The following is a 20301-nucleotide window of genomic DNA, read 5'->3' as shown; positions in this document are numbered from 1 at the left end:
CTGGGTCAGTGGCCCATGATGTCGGGGCACTTTGGGTTTTTTGGGGTTTTTTTGGACAGAGTTTCGCTCTTTCACCAGGCTGGAGTACAGTGGCGCCATCTTAGCTCAGTGCAACCTCTGCCTCCCAGGTTCAAATGATTCTCCTGCCTCAGCCTCCCAAGTAGCTGGGATTACAGATGCCCATCACCACGCCTGGCTAATTTTTGTATTTTTAGTAGTGATGGGGTTTCACCATGTTGGCCAGGCTGGTCTCCAACTCAGGTGATCTGCCCGCCTCAGCCTCCCAAAGTGCTGGGATTACAGGTGTGAGTCACCGCACCTGGCCTTGGGGTTTGTTTTTTGAGACAGGGTCTTGCTCTGTCACCCAGGGTGGAGTGCAGTGGTGTGATCTCGGCTCACTGCAGTCTCGACCTCCCAGGATCAAGTAATCCTCCTACCTCAGCCCTCCTGAATAGCTGGTACTACAGGTGTGCACCACCACGTCCAACTAATTTTTTCTATTTTTTTTTTTTTTTGTAGAGATGGAGTTTTGCCATGTCGCCTAGGCTGCTCTGAAACTTCTGGGCTCAAGCCATTCTCCACCTTGGCTTCCCAAAGTGCTGGGATTACAGGCATGAGCCACCACACCCACCCGATGCCTGTTTAACACATGAGGGAATGGAGTTTAGAGAAGTAAACTGCCAGAGGTTATTAAGCTCACAAGGAGCAGGGCTGGGATTCGAACCATTTTCTGGCTCTTGCTCTTTCCCATTTCTCTGACCCTTTTCCTTCTCCATGGTGTTGGTCTTGAAGTAACAGATAACACGTCCCCATGGGTCAGTCTGGGGGCCAGTCCTCCGTAAAACCACCTAACAAATATTTGTTTTTATTGTTTTGTTTTGTTTTGAGACGGAGTTTTGCTCTTCTTGCCCAGGCTTGGAATACAGTGGCACAATCTTGGCTCACTGCAACCTCCGCCTCCTGGGTTCAAGCAATTCTTCTGTCTCAGCCTCCCAAGTAGCTGGGATTATAGGCGCCCGCCACCACGCCCGGCTAATTTTTGTATTTTTAGTAGAGACGGGGTTTCATCATATTGGTCAGGCTGGTCTCGAACTCCTGACCTCAGGTGATCCGCCCGCCTCGGCCTCCCAAAGTGTTGGGATTACAGGCATGAGCCACCGCGCCTGGGCACAAATATTTGTTGAGTGAGTATTATGTGCTGAGCACTCTTCTCGTCATAGGAATCAACAGTGAGCAAATCCTACCAAGCTCCTTCCCCCATGGGGCAGACATTCTGGAAGAGGAGACAGACATCAAACAAATTGCAGTGGGATAGGTGTACACCCCAAGTCCTCCCTAATGTCCTTTACTATCCATTATGGATTTGTAATCCAGGAAGGTCCATCATGCTTTCTAGCCTTGTATTTACGTTTTCAGCCTGTAGAATATCTGACTGTATTGCACGGGCCTTGGAATGGCAGCAAGGGTCCCCCCAGGATCCCCCAGCCTAACATTGTGATTTAGACAGTGACAGGGTGAGCATTTCCCTTGGCCATACTTGGGTTGTCTGGGTGGGGGAGGCACTCATGAGGTGGTGGTGTAGGCACAGGAGAGGAAAAGGGAAGTGAAAGATGAACACGCCAGCTGAAGCTTCTGTGCTTTGAAAGCCTGGTTAAAATGAGGCTTTGAAAAACTCCCTTCTCCTCCGCCAGTGCCACACACAACACTGAGCGTGCAGAGCTCAGAAAACCGAGCTCAGGGTCTCTGCCAGCTCCTGCTTCCGTCCCAGCAGTAGAAGAATGGAGTAGAATCGTGTGCACTCTGTTTTTCAGGCCATTGGCTGGCTTCTAGGTCTCTGGTGTTCGCTGAGGGGCCCCTTGGCAGAACCTCTTAGCAGTTTTCTCCCCACCTTAAGAGGAGTCCTCGGTCCCTCCGTAAGAAGTCAATCCCTGTGCTGAGTTCTGAGCCAGAGTAATCATAGTACCTTGAGGCTTGCACACTCCCCTTCCGGGAAGAGGAAGCATTTAGCTGCTTTTGGAAACCATGTTCTGTCAATTATGCTAGAGATCTGTGCCCAAGTAGGCTAGTCACTTTCAGCTGTCATTTTTCCTACACCACAAAGAAAGCACAGAAAAATGAAATCCACAGAAAAATGAAATGCACAGATAATTCAAGTACCTGCTTTTTTCCAGCTTTCCCCCTGCATGTCTTTCTTTTTCTTGAGACAGGGTCTCACTCTGTCACCCAGACTGGGATGCAGTGGTGCAATCACAGCTACTGCAGCCTCTGCCTACCAAGTAGCTGGGACTACAGGTGTATGCCACCATGCCCAGCTAATTTTTTTTTTTTTGTACATTTAGTAGAGACAGGGTCTCGCCATGTTGCCCAGGCTGGTCACCCCCTGCATATCTTTCAATAGAGCTGCCAGTAAAGCAGAGAGTCTACCAACTCTCCAGCAGAAGGACTAATGAGCAGTAATTTCGGAGGTGGGCAAAGAAACCTGTGCAATTAGCTGCTGTATTTAGTGGCAAATGAATGGTTAAGAAGCATTGATTTCACCAAACTTGCTTAAAGATCGATGCAGTCCCATGGTGGATAAACCCTTTATGACAGCTCTACACGTTGGGGGACTTTACCAGACCCAGGATGCCACCCAGTCTGGGCACACGCCCTTCCTGGCTGGGGCATTGACTGCCCTTCTAAGACATCACTGAAGGACAGCATTTTTCTTTTTAATATTTTATTTTTTATTTTTTATTTTTAGAGACAGGGTCTTGCTCTGTCACCCAGGCTGCAGTACACAACCATAACTCCCTGCAACCTCAAGCTCCTGGGCTAGAGCAATCCTCCCGCCTCATCATCCCAAGTAGTTGGGACTATAGGTGTGTGCCACCAGGCCTGGCTAATTTTTTAGTATTTTGTAGGGACAGGGGTCTTGCTATGTTGCCCTGGCTGGTCTTGAACTCCTGGGCTCAAGCGAACTTCCTGCCTTGGGCTCCCAAAATGCTGGGATTATAGGTGTGAGCCACCACTCCCAGCCAACAGCATTTTTGTTTTTCTTTCTTTCTTTTTTTTTTTTTTTTTTACATAGTCTTGCTCTGATGCCCAGGCTGGAGTGCAATAGTGCAATCTTGGCTCACTGTAACCTCTGCCTCCTGGGTTCAAGTGATTCTCCTGTCTCAGCCTCCCAAGTAGCTGGGATTACAGGTGCGCACCACCACACCTGGCTAATTTTTTGTATATTTAGCAGAGACAGGGTTTCACCATGTTGGCCAGGCTGGTCTTGAACTCCTGACCTCAGGTGATCCACCCACCTCAGCCTCTCAGAGTGCTGGGATTATAGGTGTGAGCCGCTGTGCCTGGCCAACATGTTTCATATAGAGCAACTAGCCTCATTGTTTTTGAATTGCAAGATCTCTGATTGGTTCTTATGCAGGGGTGATTTCTGGGCTCTCTTGCTCTATAATTCACTATAATTTGATTGCCATTGAGAATGAAATATTTTCTAGGCTATGGTGCAGTGGAACCTCAGGTGAAGGATTTTAAAATTAGGAGAGTAGGCTTGACGCAGTGGGTCATGCCTGTAATCCCAGGATTTTAGGAGGCCAAGGCAGGAGGATCACTTGAGCCCAGGAGTTTGAGACCAGCCTGGGCAATATAGTGAGACCCCATCTCTATTATTTTATTATTGTTATTATTATTTTATACTTTAATTTCTAGGGTACATGTGCACAATGTGCAGGTTTGTTACATAGGTGTGCAGGTTTGTTACATAGGTGTACATGTGCCATGTTGGTTTGCTGCACCCATTAACTCGTCATTTACATTAGGTATTTCTCCTAATGCTATGCCTCCCCCTGCCCCCCACCTCACGATGGGCCCCAGTGTGTGATGTTCCCCGCCCCATGTCCAAGTGTTCTCATTGTTCAGTTCCCACCTATGAAGGAGAACATGCAGTGTTTGGTTTTCTGTCCTTGTGATAGTTTGCTCAGAATGATGGTTTCCAGCTGCATCCATATCCCTGCAAAGGACATGAACTCATCCTTTTTGATGGCTGCATAGTATTCCATGGTGTATATGTGCCACATTTTCTTAATCCAGTCTATCATTGATGGACATTTGGGTTGGTTCCAAGTATTTGCTATTGTGAATAGTGCCACAATAAACATACGTGTGCATGTGTCTTTACCACATCTCTATTATTAAAATAAATAAATAGGAGAGTGGGCCGGGTATGATGATAAGGTGGGAGGATCGCTTGAGCCCAGGAGTTCAAGACTGGCCTGGGCAATATAGTGAGACTCCATCTCTATTATTATATTACATAAATATATTAATCTAGGAGAGTAGGCTGGGCATGGTGGTGTGCGCCTATAGTCCCAGCTACATGGAAGGCTGAGGTGGAAGGATTGCTTGAGCCCAGGAGTTCGAGACTGTAGTGCACTATGATTGTGCCTGTGATGAGCCACTGCACTCCAGCTTGGGCAACATAGTGAGCCCCCATCTCAAAAAAAAAAAACAACAAAAATAAAATTAGCAGTGTACATCGGAAGCATTGCAGTTCCCTGGGGCTGGTGAAGCGGCAGGCACCCAGCAGCTGAAGCCTCTGTTGACATCTCATGTTGTCTAGGAGGGAAGCAACTGGGACATTCCTGATGTGGTCCCCTAAATCCTGCAGAGCCCCATCGCTGAAGCCCTGGGGATAGCCCATGGCCCCTGCTGCTCTGCCCTGCTCAGTTTTTTTTGTTTTTGTTTTTGTTTTTAATTTTATTTTTAGAGACAGAGTCTCGCTCTGTCACCCAGGCTGGGATGAGCACTTCTGGGGTGGTGGCAGCTGATGTCCCGACTGCTTTATCTCCAGGTGGGATGAAGCAGAAGGAGCTCCAGAAGTAGCTACCCCTGTGTGTGAGCACACCTGGCCAAGACTCTGCAGTACAGTGGTAGGACGCTGGCCAAAGCTAGGGTGTGCAGGAAGTGCCCCTGTCTCCCTGGGCTCCGGTCTCCCTGCCTATAAAATGAGGGTTGTGGCTAAGTGATTATTTTTCTGATTTTCATTACATTCAGTAGTCAGTTTCATTCACTGATAACTTCTCCCTCTCCCTCTCCTTAACTCCAACTCCCTTCACACACCCTTCTGCACAGGGCAGGACATTCTTACTGAATGGGAGGCCCCAGGAAACTCTGTTTCCTAACCAAATGGTTTCTAAGGGCTCTTCTGCTCTTTGATAATGAAATTCCTCAGCCCTGGCCAGCACCCAGCCTTGTCTTAGATCGCAGAGGAGAGTCTCTACAGAAGTGCTGCTGGCAGTAGTGATTTATTCCTTGGATCCCATGAAAATGGGGTGTTATTAGCCGGGCGCGGTGGCTCACGCCTGTAATCCCAGCACTTTGGGAGGCCGAGGCAGGTAGGTCATGAGGTCAGGAGTTCAAGACCATCCTGGCCAAGATGGTGAAAACCTGTCTCTACTAAAAATACAAAACAATTAGCCATGTTGGTGGTGGACGCCTGTAATCCCAGCTACTCAGGAGGCTGAGGCAGGAGAATCGCTCGAACCCAGGAGGCGGAGGTTGCAGTGAGCCGAGATCATGCCATTGCAATCCAGCCTGGGCAACAAGAGTGAAACTCTGTCTCAAAAAAAAAAAAAAAAAAAAAAAAAAAAGGGGGTGGGGTTATGTTATTAGCTGGGTGCGGTGGCTCATGCCTGTAATCCCAGCACTTGGTGAGGCCGAGGTAGGTGGATCACCTGAGGTCAGGAGTTTGAGACCAGCCTGACCGATATAGTGAAACCCCATCTCTACTAAAAATACAAAAAATTAGCTGGGCATGGTGGCAGGTGCCTGTAATCCCAACTACTCGGGAGGCTGAGGCAAGAGAATCGGCTGAACCTGGGAGGCGGAGGTTGCAGTGAGGCAAGATCGTGCCATTGCATTCCAGCCTGGGCAACAAGAGCACAACTCCATCTCAAAAAAAGAAAAAAGAAAAAAAAAAAAAGGTATTATTAGTCTTAGGAAGCTTGGCTAAGACTTAAAATACCCCAGCTGGCCGGGCACGGTGGCTCACGCCTGTAATCCCAGCACTTTGGGAGGCCAAGACAGGTGGATCACGAGGTCAGGAGATCGTGACCATCCTGGCTAACATGGTGAAACCCAGTCTCTACTAAAAATACAAAAAATTTAGCTGGACGTGGTGGCGGGTGCCTGTAGTCCCAGCTGCTTGGGAGGCTGAGGCAGGAGAATGGTGTGAACCCGGGAGGCGGAGCTTGCAGTGAGCCGAGATTGCGCCACTGCACTCCAGCCTGGGGAACACAGCGAGAATCCCTCTCAAAAAAGAAAAAAAAAAAGACCCCAGCCTGCCTGCCTCACTTGTTTGTTTATTTTCTGCTCCCTGTGTCTTTCTGAGGGGATGGATGGCGAGCACTGGCCCTTCCCTTACATTCACAAGAGGCTGCGCCTGAAGCTGCAGCAAACTGCTGATGCAAGCTCGGGGGGGTAGTCGTTATGGTGGCCTCCCTGAAGGGACATTCAGTAGTTGCAACCACATGGCCCTTCTCCAGCTGTCACTGATACGGACGGGTCGCCCAAAGGTAAATGACAGCAGGTAGCTTGAGCTCCACCTTTCCCCTGGGGATCTGCCTTGTAAGGGAGGAATGTCTGTGAGACCAGAGGGGCACTTTGCCCAACCAGTGACCATGCTGTGAGTAGAATTCCCAGACGCAAGGTGGGCAGTGGCATGTCACTTTCCATGGGACGCGTCCTCACCCACCTTGTACCTACAGCATCGCCATGTGAGGGGCAGCCTCCAGGACTCAGTGGACCAAGAGGGCCCCTGCAGTGCAGTCTGGCTCAGAGGTTGAGATGAGCTTACTTAGCTGTGGCCATCGTGGAAGTAATCCTTAAAGAGGTGATTGGAGGTGAGGTGGGTGGTAATCCACCCATTCTTCAGGTGGGTTTTTTTTTTTCTTTTTTTGAGATGTAGCCTTGCTCTGTTGCCCAGACTGGAGTGCAGTGGCACAATCTCAGCTCACTGTAACTTCCGCCTCCCAGGTTCAAGCAATTCTTTTGCCTCAGCCTCCCAAGTAGCTGGGATTACAGGCATGTGCACCACCACGCCCAGCTAATTTTTGTATTTTTAGTAGAGATGGGGTTTCATCATATTGGTTAGGCTGGTCTCGAACTCCTGACCTCAAGTGATCTCTCCGCCTTGGCCTCCCAAAGTGCTGGGATTACAGGCATAAGCCACTGTGCCCAGCCTTTTTTTTTTTTTTTTTTTCGAGGCAGGGTCTCACTCTGTTGCCCAGGCTGGAGTACAGAGGTGTGATCATGGCACATTGCAGCCTCCAGCTCCTGGGCTCAAGCGATCCTCCTGCCTTAGCCTTCCGAGTAGCTGGGACTACAGGTATGCACCACCACGCCCAGCTAACTTTAAAAAAAAAAAAAGTTGCTAGAAACAGGGTCTTGCTGTATTGCCCAGCTGGTCTCAAACTTCTGGCTTCAAGCAATACTCCTGCTGACTCAGCCTCCCAAAGTGCTGGAATTACAGGCGTGAGCCACAGCGCCCAGCCCTCAGGTGGGGTCTATTCTGTTTTTGGATTTCCACCTCCTAGACCTGTCCTGCTGAGGCTCTTCCAAACACTCTTGTGTAAATAACGTTTGGTCTCCATGGAGCCCACAGGGAGGCTGCTGTTACCTGGTGGCCTTCTCCCTGGGCATCACAGGAGAGTCGTAACTGCCAGGCCGGGCCGGGCCAGGCAAGGTTTCTTAGGTATCCTTAGGTCTGTGTCTGCGGTGGCTGAGCAGGGATGGGGCAGGCGCAGCGGTGGAGCCCCACAGTGGCCAGGCAGTTAAACAGGCACGCTTACAGCCATCTGTCCAGCCTCTCCTGTTGTTGTTGGAGCAGGCATTTTTATCCTGCTCTGTAAATAGGGAAGTGTGACCCCTGCTCCCCTAGTATAACTTGCGAGTTGACAGCAGAGTTAGAATCCAGATCGCCCCTCTTTTGGGCTGGGCAGGGTTGCAGCCTCTTTTTGACCTTGTCTGACGAGGGAGAAAGGAAGGACGTCACTTGGAACTGTCTTATGTTCATTTGGCTGTTTATCGTCTTTCACAGCCACCTTTGAGTTAATTATTAGAGACCAATCTGGAAGGATTTCTTCGTATCAACCATAGTACTAGAAATTGTTTTGTGGGTGTATGAAGATCAGAGAGAGACGGGACAGAGAAGGCCGGGCTGTGGCAGCTCAGAGCAGAGAGTGGGACTCACCCTGATTAAAATTCTCTGAGTCAGGCATTTCTTGGCTTGTTGGAGTGTACCACCCACACTTCCCCGAAGCAGTCTTGTGACGCCCAGCCTTCCCAGAGCGCCTGGGAGCCCCGTGCTCCTGGCTTTGGGAGAGTCTGGGATGAGCTGAGCTAGCTCTTCCCGGCCCTGGTGCCTGAGCACAACCGAAAAATCAGCAGCAGGGACAGGAGAGCAGCTGAGCAGGTCTAGAGCGTGGTCTGGGAACATGCCTTTGAGACAGAGGCCTCAGAGTCCGTGGACCTTAGGGAACCACCATGTTTAAAACATTACCTTAAATCTGAATCTCTCTTCATTCTCAGCTGACCTTGCTTACTTTTGAATTTTCTTCTGATGACAACTTTTTCATCCTCCCACCACGGAGCACACTGGCCCACCTGCTTGTGGACTCTCCTTTGTGGCCAGAGGGGTCCCATCCTGTCTTTCCTGGGCAAGGACTGTATTTCTTTACTCTACCCTGTTTTTCCTGCCACTCTTTTGGCAAAACTGGTCAAAGGGATTTTCTGTATTTACTGTCTCTCCCTCCACTCCCTCCGTCCCTCCCTCCCTCCCTTCCTCCCTTCCTTTCTTCCTCTTCCTCTCTGTTCTTCCACTTCCCTCACCCCCTCTTCTGACCCAAAATAGGCAGAATGGCATACCGAAGCCCCATGTTCAGCTCGTATCATCACCGGACAGTCTATACCACCAGCCCTCTATTATTTTGAAACAGATTTCCAGACATCCATAAATATTTCAGTACGTATTGTTAAAAAATGAGGATTCTTTTCTCACATGACCCAGTATTACAAAAAATTCACAATAACTTTTCCTCAATATCATCAAATATTTGCTGTTTCAAGTTCCAGCTGCCTCATCACTGCCATGTTTAAATGCCTCATTTGCTGATGCGGGATCCACGCAAGCTCCTGCCCTCCGTGATGAGTGCCCATCAGGCTGCTGCCCCTGCCCCTGTGCCCATGTGCTTTCCTCATGGTCCCAGCACCTCCCTTTTAGGCCCCTGCTGCCATGACCCTGGCGACTGACCACACCTGCCCTTGGGAAACTTTCCTCACTGGGCTTCTGGAGCACATACTGCCCACGTTTTCTGCCCACCTCGCTGGCTGTGCCTTCGTGGTCTAAGACAGCGATCCTCAGCCCGGGCCAGGCATCAGGATTACCTGGAGTGTGACAGTGCTGCTTCTTGTGCCCTGACTCCAGAGTTTCTGATGTCATTGGTCTGGAAAGGGGCCCGGGCATTGTTGGGCTGCGTGGGTGAGGACCCCTGGGCTAACGCAGCCCTGGCGGCTCAGTACTCAGACGCTCCTCCTGCTGCACACTCACGGCTTTCAGTGGCTGGCGGCACCCCCCTGCCCCTGAACTTCAGATCCATTTCCACAGCTGTGTCCTTGATGTCTCCACGTAGATATCTTTTTTTTTTTTTTTTTTTTTTTTTTTGAGATGGGGTCTCACTCTATCACCTAGTTGGAGTGCAGTGGTGCAATCTTGGCTCACTGCAACCTCTACCTCCCAGACTCAAGCGATTCTCCTACTTCAGCCTCCTGAGTAGCTGGGACTACAAGTGTATCGTGCCATCATGTCCGACTAATTTTTTGTATTTTTGCTGAGGTAGAGTTTTGCCATGTTGCCCAGGCTGGTCTCCAACTCCTGAGCTCAGACGATCCACCCACCTCGGCCTCCCAAAGCGCTGGGATTATAGGCGTGAGCCACTGTGCCCGGCCTCCACATAGATGTCGGATAGGTGTTCTGAACTTATGCCAGAGCTGAACTCCACCTGATCCAGAAACGGCTGCCGTTCACCTGCTCAGACCATACCTCAGAACTGTTGCTGGCTCCTCCTTTTCCCTCATGCCCCACATTTAATCCATCGCTAAATCTCTGCGGCTCTGCCTTCAGACCCTGTATCTGACCCCTTCTCCTGTCCTCTACACTGTAGTCAGCTCCCAGCCCCCATTTTCCCATTGTCGGGGCTGCTAGCCTCCTAACCAGCCTCTGCCTCCACCCTGGCCTTTCACAGTCTGTCTACTCACCATACAGAAACTATGGCAAGGCCGGATATGGTGGCTCACGCCTGTAATCCCAGCACTTTGGGAGGCCGAGGTGGGTGGATTGCTTGACCCAGGAGTTCAAGACCAATCTGGGCAACATGATGAGACCCCATCTCTACAAAACAGAAAAACTAGCCTGCTGTGGTGTCGCACACCTGCAGTCCCAGCTACTCGGGAGGTTGAAGTGGGAGGATCGATTGAGGCAGAGGCTGCAGTGAGCCAAGATCGCGCCATTGCACTCCAGCCTGGGTGACAGAGCAAGACCCTGTCTCAAAAAACAAGCAAGAAGCTATAGCAGCTTTGTAATAGTGACATCGAGTTATGTACTTTCCTGTTCTCACCTGCCAACAGCTTCCCATCAAACTGGTAATGAAACGCAAAGCCCCTCGCACGGCCTGTGTGGCTGTGCATGATCCGGCCCTCAGCTGCCTTCTTGACCTCATCTCATGCTGCTCACCCCTCACTCCCTGAGCTCCAGCCACACCAGGCTCCTCACTGTTGCCCCTGCTGTTCCTCTAACCGGAATACTTTCCCCCCGGATGCCACAATAGCCATTTCCTCAGGGAGATCTTCTTGGCTCCTTATTTGTTTGTTTGTTTGTTTTTATTAATATTTTTTGAGTTGGAGTTTTGCTCTTGTTGCCCAGGCTGGAGTGCAGTGGCACGATCTCGGCTCACTGCAACCTCTGCCTCCCAGGTTCAAATGATTCTCCTGCCTCAGCCTCCCGAGTAGCTGGGATTACAGGTGTGCGCCACCATGCCTGGCTAATTTTTTGTATTTTAAATAGAGACGGGGTTTCACCACGTTGGTCAGGCTGGTCTCGAACTCCTAACCTCAGGTGATCCACCTGCCTCAGCCTCCCAAAGTGCTGGCATTACAGGCGTGAGCCACTGTGCCCGGCTTCTGTATTTATTTTTTTCCCTCTGGGGGCTCCGTATTTATAACAGATTTCCACACCCTGCTTCATTTTTTTCATAGCACTTACTACTCCCTGATGCCATATTATACATTTGCACTAATTTATCTCTGCCACCGTGTCTGATATGTACATAGCAGGTGCTCAGTAACTGTGTGTTGAAATATGTGACCCTTCACGGCTTGAGCCTCCCCTTCTGGCCACTGCTGAACTGAGCTTTGAGCAAGAGGCAGCTCCTCAGCCGAGCCTATCACAAGTGTGCATTCCTTGCCACCTCTGCTGCAGGCTCCAGACCGAGGGCCAGCATGCTTCTTCTGTAAAGAGCCGGGTGCTAAATAGTTCATGCTGTACAGGCCATGCGGTCTCTGAGACAGACTCCGTCTCAAAAAAAAAAAAGAGTGCTTAAAGTGTAGGCTTTGGGCTGGGCACCATGGCTTATACCTGTAATCCCTAGAATTTGAGAGGCTGAGGCAGGAGGATCACTTGAGCTCAGGAGTTTAAGACCAGCCTAGACAACATAGCAAAACTCCATCTCTACAAAAAAAATACACACACACAAAAAAATTAGCCAGGTGTGGTGGTACATACCTGTAGTCTCAGCTATTTGGGAGGCTGAGCTGGGAGGATCACCTGAGCCCGGTAGGTTGAGGCTGCAGTGAGCTGTGATTGCATTACTGCACTCCAGCCTGGGCAACAAAGTGAGACCTGTTTCTAAAAACACTGCTCCACTTGCCGTCATAGCACAAAAGCAGCCACAGGTGACACGTGAGCCGATGGGAGTGGCTGTGTTCCAATAAAACTTTACACACAAAACATGGAGGTGGTCCCCTAGCCACCCTGCCCTAGACTCCCACGAATTCTGAGATTTTCTGCCTTTCCCCAAAATCCACATGAACAGAAAGGAAACACTCAGAACCACTTGGCAGTCTGATCAGCAGAATGAACTTCTTCCCAGAAGTGGGGAAAGCCCCTCCTGGAGCAGCTGCAGCTTTTTTTAAAACTGACAAGACACATCCTCACTCGGGAGATGCCAGTGTGGGGCCAAAGGACAGAGACTGTACCAGCAAGGGCTGTTGGTAGGGAAGCCACCCTGGCTGCTCTCCTTGGTCTGTCTTCCAAGAAGCAGAACTGGAGAAGACTCTGAGCTCATGTCTACCATGGGCTTTTAGTTCTCATAGTTTATATTTTTTTGAGATGGAGTCTCACTCTTGTCGCCTAGGCTGGAGTGCAGTGACGTGATCTCAGGTCACTGTGACCTCCACCCCCTGGGTTCAAGTGATTCTCCTGCCTCAGCCTCCCGAGTAGCTGAGATTACAGGCACCCACCACTATTCCCAGCTAATTTTTGTATTTTTAGTAGAGATGGGGTTTCACTGTGTTGGCCAGGCTGGTCTTGAACTCCTGACCTCAAGTGATCCACCTGCCTCAGCCTCCCAAAGTGCTGGGATTACCAGCGTGAGCCACTGCACCTGGCCAGTTCTCATGATTTAAAAGAGAGGGAACTGCATTTTTCTTTTTTCTTTTTTTTTATGGAGTCTCGCTCTGTCGCCAGACTGGAGTGCAGTGGCACGATCTCAGCTCATTGCAACCTCCACCTCCCTGGTTCAAGCAATTCTTCTGCCTCAGCCTCCCGAGTAGCTGGGGCTACAGGTGCACACCACCACGCCCGGCTAATTTTTGTATTTTTAGTAGAGATGGGGTTTCACCATGTTGGCCAGAATGGTCTCGATCTCTTGACCTTGTGATCCACCTGCCTCGGCCTCCCAAAGTGCTGGGATTACAGGCGTGAACCACTGCGCCCGGCCCGGAACGGCATTTTTCTTTCTTGGATTCCCCTAAAACGTATTAGGAGGGGATTTAAATAGAGTCTAACTTTACAAAAAAGTTTTTTAAAATAGAGATGGGGTCTTGCTATATTGCCCAGGCTGGTCTCAAACTCCTGGCCTCTAATGATCCTCCTTCATTGGCCTCCCAAAGAGCTGGAATTATACTCGTGAGCCACCATGCCTGGCTAGAGTCTAACATTTTACATACATTATTCATTCTGGGACCTCCAACCCAGGTTTGATGAAAAGACCTGGGTTTAAAATCTGTCTCTGCCCCTTACTAGCTCTGTGACCTACTTACGGGGTTGCGGTGGTGATTAAATTACGTTTGAAAAGTGTGTCATCGTCATCATAGCTGCTAACATTTGTTAAGTGTTTATGATGTATCATGTACTTGGTAAACATAGTATAAGCATTATGAACCCTCATGGCAACCTATAGGGAGGGTCCTATTACTAAGCCCATTTTTACAGACAAGGAAAACGAGTTTCGAGAGGTTAGGTAACTTGCCCAAGGTCACACAGTGAATGAGTGGCAGAGTCAGCATTCAAACCAAGTTGTCCGACTCCAGAATCCACACTCTTAACAGCTCTGCCACCGTCCTGATGCACAGAGTGTGCACTCAATAAATCATGGCCCTAATTGTAGTGGGTATTAGCTCTACCAGCAGGTATTGAGTGCAACCAAAGAGTAATTTGGCATAAAAGATGAGGATTGTGCTTCCAGGCTGGGTTATATTTGTTATACTCACCCCATTAATTCTGTTCTGGGGTCCTCATTTCTTCGATGTTTGCTTTCCTTCCACTCCTCTTCTTTCAGAGCCTTCTGATACTGGAGCGGGAGGGAGGTGGTTACCAGCTGCGGCCTCATTACAGCTAAGAGAGTGCCACTGCTGTTTATTTACCTTTATGTGCTTTGCTACCCAGCTCCCAAAGTCTTTAAATAGCCACATGTGGCTAGTGACTACTGTATTGGACAGCTCAGGTCTAAATAGTCGTTTTATAACCCATTTTGCAGATGAGAAAAAATGAGGGTTAGAGAGTTAAGTAATTTGCCAAAGGTGCCCACCTCTGTAGTCGCAGAGCCACACTTTGGACCCAGGTTTCCTGCCTACGGAGCCTTCTCTCTCCACCACCGTGGCATATACACTCTTTGTACCGTACTTTTTGCAGAAATTGTTTCAAGGCACAGATTGCTTCCTAACTCATAATATCATGTGTAGATATGCAAGCCACCTTGAAATAAATGTGCAGGACATACCTAAAGAAAGCTATAAAAATTACCAAAGGATATAACAGAAGACCTGAATAAATGGGGAAAAGACTCCATGTTCCTGGATAGGAAGACTCAATATTGCAATATTATTTCCTCCTCCAAATGATCTCTGGATTCAGTATAATTCTAGTACAAGCCGGGCGCGGTGGCTCATGCCTGTAATCCTAGCACTTTGGAGGCCGAGATGGGCAGATCACGAGGTCAGGATATCGAGACCATCCTGGCTAACGTGGTGAAACCCCATCTCCACTAAAAAAAATACAAAAAATTAGCTGGGCATGGTGGCGGGCGCCTGTAGTCCCAGCTACTCGGGAGGCTGAGGCAGGAGAATGGCGTAAACCTGGGAGGCGGAGCTTGCAGTGAGCCGAGATCGCGCCACTGCACTCCAGCCTGGGCGACAGAGCGAGACTCCATCTCCAAAAAAAAAAAAAAAAAAATTCTAGTACAAATCCAGAAGAAAATTGTAGTGAAATTTGATTAAAATAATGTACTAGAACAGCCAAAACAGTTTTGTTGTTGTTGTTATTGTTGTTATTTGAAACGGAGTCTCACTCGGCTGCGCAGGTTGGAGTGCAGTGGCATGATCTCGGCTCACTGCAACCTCCAACTCCCGAGTTCAAGCAATTCTCCTGCCTCAGCCTCCCGAGTAGCTGGGATTACAGGCATGGTGGGGCCCGGCTAATTTTTGTATTTTTTTTAGTACAGACAGAGTTTTACCATGTTGGCCAGGCTGGTCTCGAACTCCTGACCTCAGGTGATCCGCCTGCTTTGGCCTCCCAAGGTGCTGGGATTACAGGCGTAAGCCACTGCACCCAGCTACCAAAACAGTTTTGAAAAAGAATGTTGAGGGGGCTGGGGTGGACTTGTTCTGCCCATACCAAAATGCTGAATAAAGTGAAAATTTTAAATGGAGGACCAGCACAGGAATATATAATAGGCCAACAAGAAGTAGTTTTAAAAGGGGCATATTACATCACAAATCAGCCAGGCATAGTGGCATGCATTTGTAGTTCCAGCTACCCAGCAGGCTGAGGTGAGAGGATTAGGAAGAGCTGGACCATTAATTAACATTAATAAATACGAGGGCTGGGTGCCATGGCTCATGCCTGTAATCCCAACACTTTGGGAGGCCAAGGCAAGCAGATCACCTGAGGTCTGGAGTTTGAGACCAGCCTGGCCAACACAGTGAAACTGGATCCTTACCTCATGCCATATATAAAGCTGGATCCTTACCTCATGCCATATATAAAGATCTAAACATAAGGGAACCTGGCCGGGCATGACGGCTCACCCCTGTAATCCTAGCATTTTGGGAGGCCAAGGCAGGAGGATCCCTTGAGCCCAGGAGTTCGAGAGCAGCCTGGGCAACATAGGGAGACCCTGTCTCTATCAAAAATAAAAATAAAATAAAATAAATAAAAACATAAGGGGACCAAAAACCAGCAGTGAAAAAACAAAAAAGGTCTAAACCTAAAAACCAAAATCAAATTGTCCTAAAACTATAAAAGAAAAAAGGCACTTTTGTGGCCAACCGTGGTGGCTCATGCCTGTAATCCCCACACTTTGGGAGGCTGAGGTGGGCAGATCTCTTGAGCTCAGGAGTTCGAGACCAGCCTGGCCAACATGGCAAAGCCCCATCTCTACTAAAAAATACAAAAATTAGCCAGGCGTGGTCGAAGGTGCCTGTGATCCCAGCTACTTGGGAGGCTGAGGCAGGAGAATCACCTGAACCTGGGAGACGCAGGCTACAGTGAGCCGAGACTGTGCCAGTGCACTCTAGCCTGGGCAACAGAGCGAGGCTCCATCTCAAAAAAAAAAAAAAGAAAAAAAGAAAAAAGGCACTTCTGTAATCTTACATTGGGAAAAATGGGAAACTATAAAGGAAAAGACTGGTAGATTTGACTGCATCAAAATTAAAAATTTTCTCAATAGGGCAAAAAAATGACAAGTGAAGTTTAAAGGTCAATTGATAACGGGGGGGAAAATAATATATAACAACACATTAGGTTAAATCCTTAAAGAGCTGCAACATGGCTGGGCGTGGTGGCTCACGCCTGTAATCCCAGCACTTTGGGAGGCTGAGGCGGGTGGATCATCTGAGGTTGGGAGTTCAAGACCAGCCTGACCAACATGGAGAAACCCCATCTCTACTAAAAGTACAAAATTAGCCGGGCACGGTGGCACATGCCTGTAATCCCAGCTACTCAGGAGGCTGAGGCAGGAGAATCGCTTGAACCTGGGAGGCAGAGGTTGCAGTGAGCCGAGATCACGCCACTGCACTCCAGCCTGGGCAACAAGAGCAAGATTCCGTCTCAAAAAAAAAAAAAAAAAAAGCTGCAACAAATAACAAAAACACAAGCAGCCAGTGGAAGATTGGGCAAAGGCTGTGAATACTTAGTTCCTAGAAGAAGAGAAACACGTGGCTAATACGGATGTTCCACTGCGCTTTTAATCAGAGAAGTACAATTTAAAACATGTACTATTTTTCACCAAATGGACTGGAAAAAATTAGACTAATTATATGCAGTGTTGGCCAGCATGGTCGGAGTGTAAATCAGTCAGACATTCTAGACGGGCAGGTGGCAGGACCCAGGCAGATTGTGAATGTATTTGTCCATTGGCTCAGCAGTTCCCCTTGCAGGCACTCACCATACAGAAGCATCCACACAGGACTGCACAATGGTCACTGCAATATTATGTGCTATGTCCAGGAACTGGATATGATATCCATATTTAACAATGGTTGAAGTATGGTACATCATAATGGTATGGAAATATACATGGATATACCTTAAAGGCAAAACAAGTTTCAGAACGAATATAGCATGATCTTATTTTCCTTTTTTTTTTTTTTTGAGACAAGTTCTTGCTCCAGGCTGGAGTGCAGTGGTGCCATTACAGCTCACTGCAACCTTGAACTCCTGGGCTCAAGGGATACCTCCCCCGACCCCTGCCTCAGCCTCCCAAGTAGGTGAGACTATAGGTGCATGCCACCATGCCCAGCTAACTTATTTTTATTTTTATTTTTCACCCCGGCTGGAGTGCAGTGGTGCAATCTTGGCTCACTGCAACCTCCACCTCCTAGGGTCAAGCGATTCTCCTGCCTCAGCCTCCCAAGTAGCTGGGATTACAGGAATGTGCCACCACACCCAGCTAATTTTTGTATTTTTAGTAGAGACGGGGTTTCACCATGTTAGCCAGGCTGGTCTGAAACTCCTGACCTCAACTGATTTGCCTGCCTTGGCCTCCCAAAGCGCTGGGATTATAGGTGTGAGCCACCACGCCTGGCTAATTTTTAATTTTTTGTTTGTTTGTTTGTTTTTGTAGACACAGCGTTTTGCTATGTGGCTGAGGCTGGTCTCAAACTCCTGGCCTCAAACGATCCTCCTGCCTCGGGCCTCCCAAAGTGTTGAGATTACAGGCATGAGCCACCACTCATGGCATTCCTTTTTTTCTTGTTTCTTTCTTTCTTTCTTTCTTTTCTTTTTTTCTTAGGTCTGTGTATACAGGAAAAGAGTTGGGGGGATACGTGCACACCAAGCTGTTGGCAATAGTAAATGGGAGCAAGAGGGCCTTTATTCTTTATACACACCTGTGTTGCTTCCATTTTTACAATGAACAAATGTTTTCAGAATAATTTTTCTTTAAAGGTATCTTAGCTGAGAAAAGAGTCTGAGTTCCAGCCCTGGGTCCTGTCACTTAACTAAAAACCATATTGAGGGACTTAACCTCATCTCTGTAAATACACACATATACACATTCTTTTCCATGTGGGAATTATAATTTAAGAGAATGAATAATATTCTGTTTTTTGTTTGTTTGTTTGTTTTTTGTTTTTGAGAAGGAGTCTTGCTCTGTTGCCCAGGCTGGAGTGCAGTGGCGCCATCTCGGCTCACTGCAAGCTCCGCCTCCTGGGTTCCTGCCATTCTCCTGCCTCAGCCTCCCGAATAGCTGGGACTACAGGCGCCTGCCACTACGCCTGGCTAATTTTTTGCATTTTGCTTAGTAGAGACGGGGTTTCACTATGTTAGCCAGGATGGTCTTGATCTCCTGACCTCGTGATCCGCCCACCTCGGCCTCCCAAAGCGGTGGGATTACAGGCGTGAGCCACTGCAGCCCAGCCCTGTTTTTTTTTTTTTTTTTGGAGACAGAGTCTCACTCTGCTGCCCAGGCTGGAGTGCAGTGGCACAATCTCAGCTCACTGCAACCTCTGCTGCCTGGGTTCAAGCAATTCTCCTTCCTCAGCCTCCTGAGTAGCTGGGATTACAGGTGCCTGTCACCGCACCCAGCTAATTTTTGTATTTTAGTAGAGAATGAGGTTTCACCATCTTGGCCAGGCTGGTCTTGAACTCCTGACCTCATGATCCACCCGCCTTGGCTTCCCGAAGTGCTGGGATTACAGGTGTGAGCCACCACACCCGGCCCTGTTTTGGTTTTTTAATTAGAACATTGCACTAGATCTCTAAGGATGCTTCCAGCTGTAACATCTGTCTATAGGCTCTCTGATCTCAGATTTACTCAGATTTTGAAATTAAAAAAAAAAAAAAAAAAAAAAAGCTCTACCCCAGTGTGGTCGTACTTAATACTGAAGTGTGCAATAATGTTTCCAGCTGTTGCTGAGAGGGATTATGCAGTTTTTGCAGGCTTATTCCTCTTTCTTTCAGCTCTAGAAATCTTTCCTTCTGGTGCTCTGATTTGCCTGCCTCTGGGAGGAAGGGAAGGGAAGACCCTGCAGGACTGAGGTTTGTCCTGGCTGACAGGCCTGCCAGGCTTGTTCCGGGCTGCAGAGAAGAGAGGCTATTTTTGTTGTGGGAGCTGAATTGTTGGTCTCTCTCCAGGAGCACATGCTTGTTGGTGTGGTTGATGTATCTTGCCTGCTGTGGCCATCTCTACCACTGCTTCCAGAAAACACTTGAGAATACGTTTGTCCCAAGAGGTTAAACCTGAGATCAGGATCAGGCATCTGTGCTCTTGTCTTGTGTTCCACTCCCTTCTGGCCATTGGAAAGGCAGTAGCAGAACAGGATATGGCTAACATGAACTTGGAGAGACTTTTCTCCTAGAGCTGTGCTTGAAAGGGGCCCTCTCTCTGTAACTGCGGTTGCAGTGAACTCAGTCCAATATCTGGGCTTTCTTGTCCTTCAGTAGGCTGATGGAGCTGCCCTTGCCCTCACCAGCCTGGTGGGGTTTGCACAGTGCTGCAGTTCATCTCACCTACTGTCCAAATCTCCTTTTATCAGCCCAGTCCAGGAACAGTGGTGTCCTTCTTGGTGTAGGGCTTAACATGAGCCTTGCATGCACCTAGATCCATATCCAGCATTGCAGGCAATTCTAGTATTCCATGTCAAGAAGGCTGGCAAGAAGGCTGGTGGGGCAGGTGCCCCAGTCCATCGGCCCTTAGTATATGCAGAGGGTAGCTTCAAGTGGGGCCACTGTGATATGAAGGAGGATTGTTTGAATTCAGGAGATTGAGGCTGCAGCGAGCCGTGATCACACCACTGCACTCCAGCCTGCATGACAGAGTGAGACCCTGTCTCAAAACAAACAGGCCGGGCACAGTGGCTCACGCCTGTAATCCCAGCACTTTGGGAGGCCAAAGTGGGTGGATCACCTGAGGTCAGGAGCTTGAGACCAGCCTGGCCAACATGGCGAAACCTCGTCTCTACTAAAGATAAAAAATTAGCTGGGCATGGTGGTGGGCACCTGTAATCCCAGCTACTTGGGAGGCTGAGGCAGGAGAATCACTTGAACCCAGGAGGCAGAGGCTGCAGTGAGCCGAGATCATGCCACTGCACTCCAGCCTGGGCAACAGAACAAGACTTTGTCTCAATAAAACAAACAACCAAAAAGAAAAGAAAAAAGATACTTTTCTAAAATATGACTGGGAAAAATGGGAAACTATAAAGGAAAAGATGGACAGATTTGACTGCCTAAAAATTAAAAATTTCTCAATAGGGCAAAAAAAT

The 20301-nt window shown here is 48.7% G+C and overlaps 1 protein-coding gene across 2 annotated transcripts in view; it reads left to right on the top strand.

The window, feature by feature from the left end:
- Positions 1-20301, top strand: part of PLEKHM2 (pleckstrin homology and RUN domain containing M2) — a 50517-nt gene that overhangs the window by 11198 nt on the left and 19018 nt on the right. The gene's annotated exons all lie outside the window — the stretch shown is intronic.

This window comes from Pan troglodytes, chromosome 1 (assembly GCF_028858775.2).
Source record: "Pan troglodytes isolate AG18354 chromosome 1, NHGRI_mPanTro3-v2.0_pri, whole genome shotgun sequence".
NCBI classification, from domain to species: domain Eukaryota; kingdom Metazoa; phylum Chordata; class Mammalia; order Primates; family Hominidae; genus Pan; species Pan troglodytes.
This window is presented reverse-complemented; position numbering and strand designations above follow the sequence as displayed.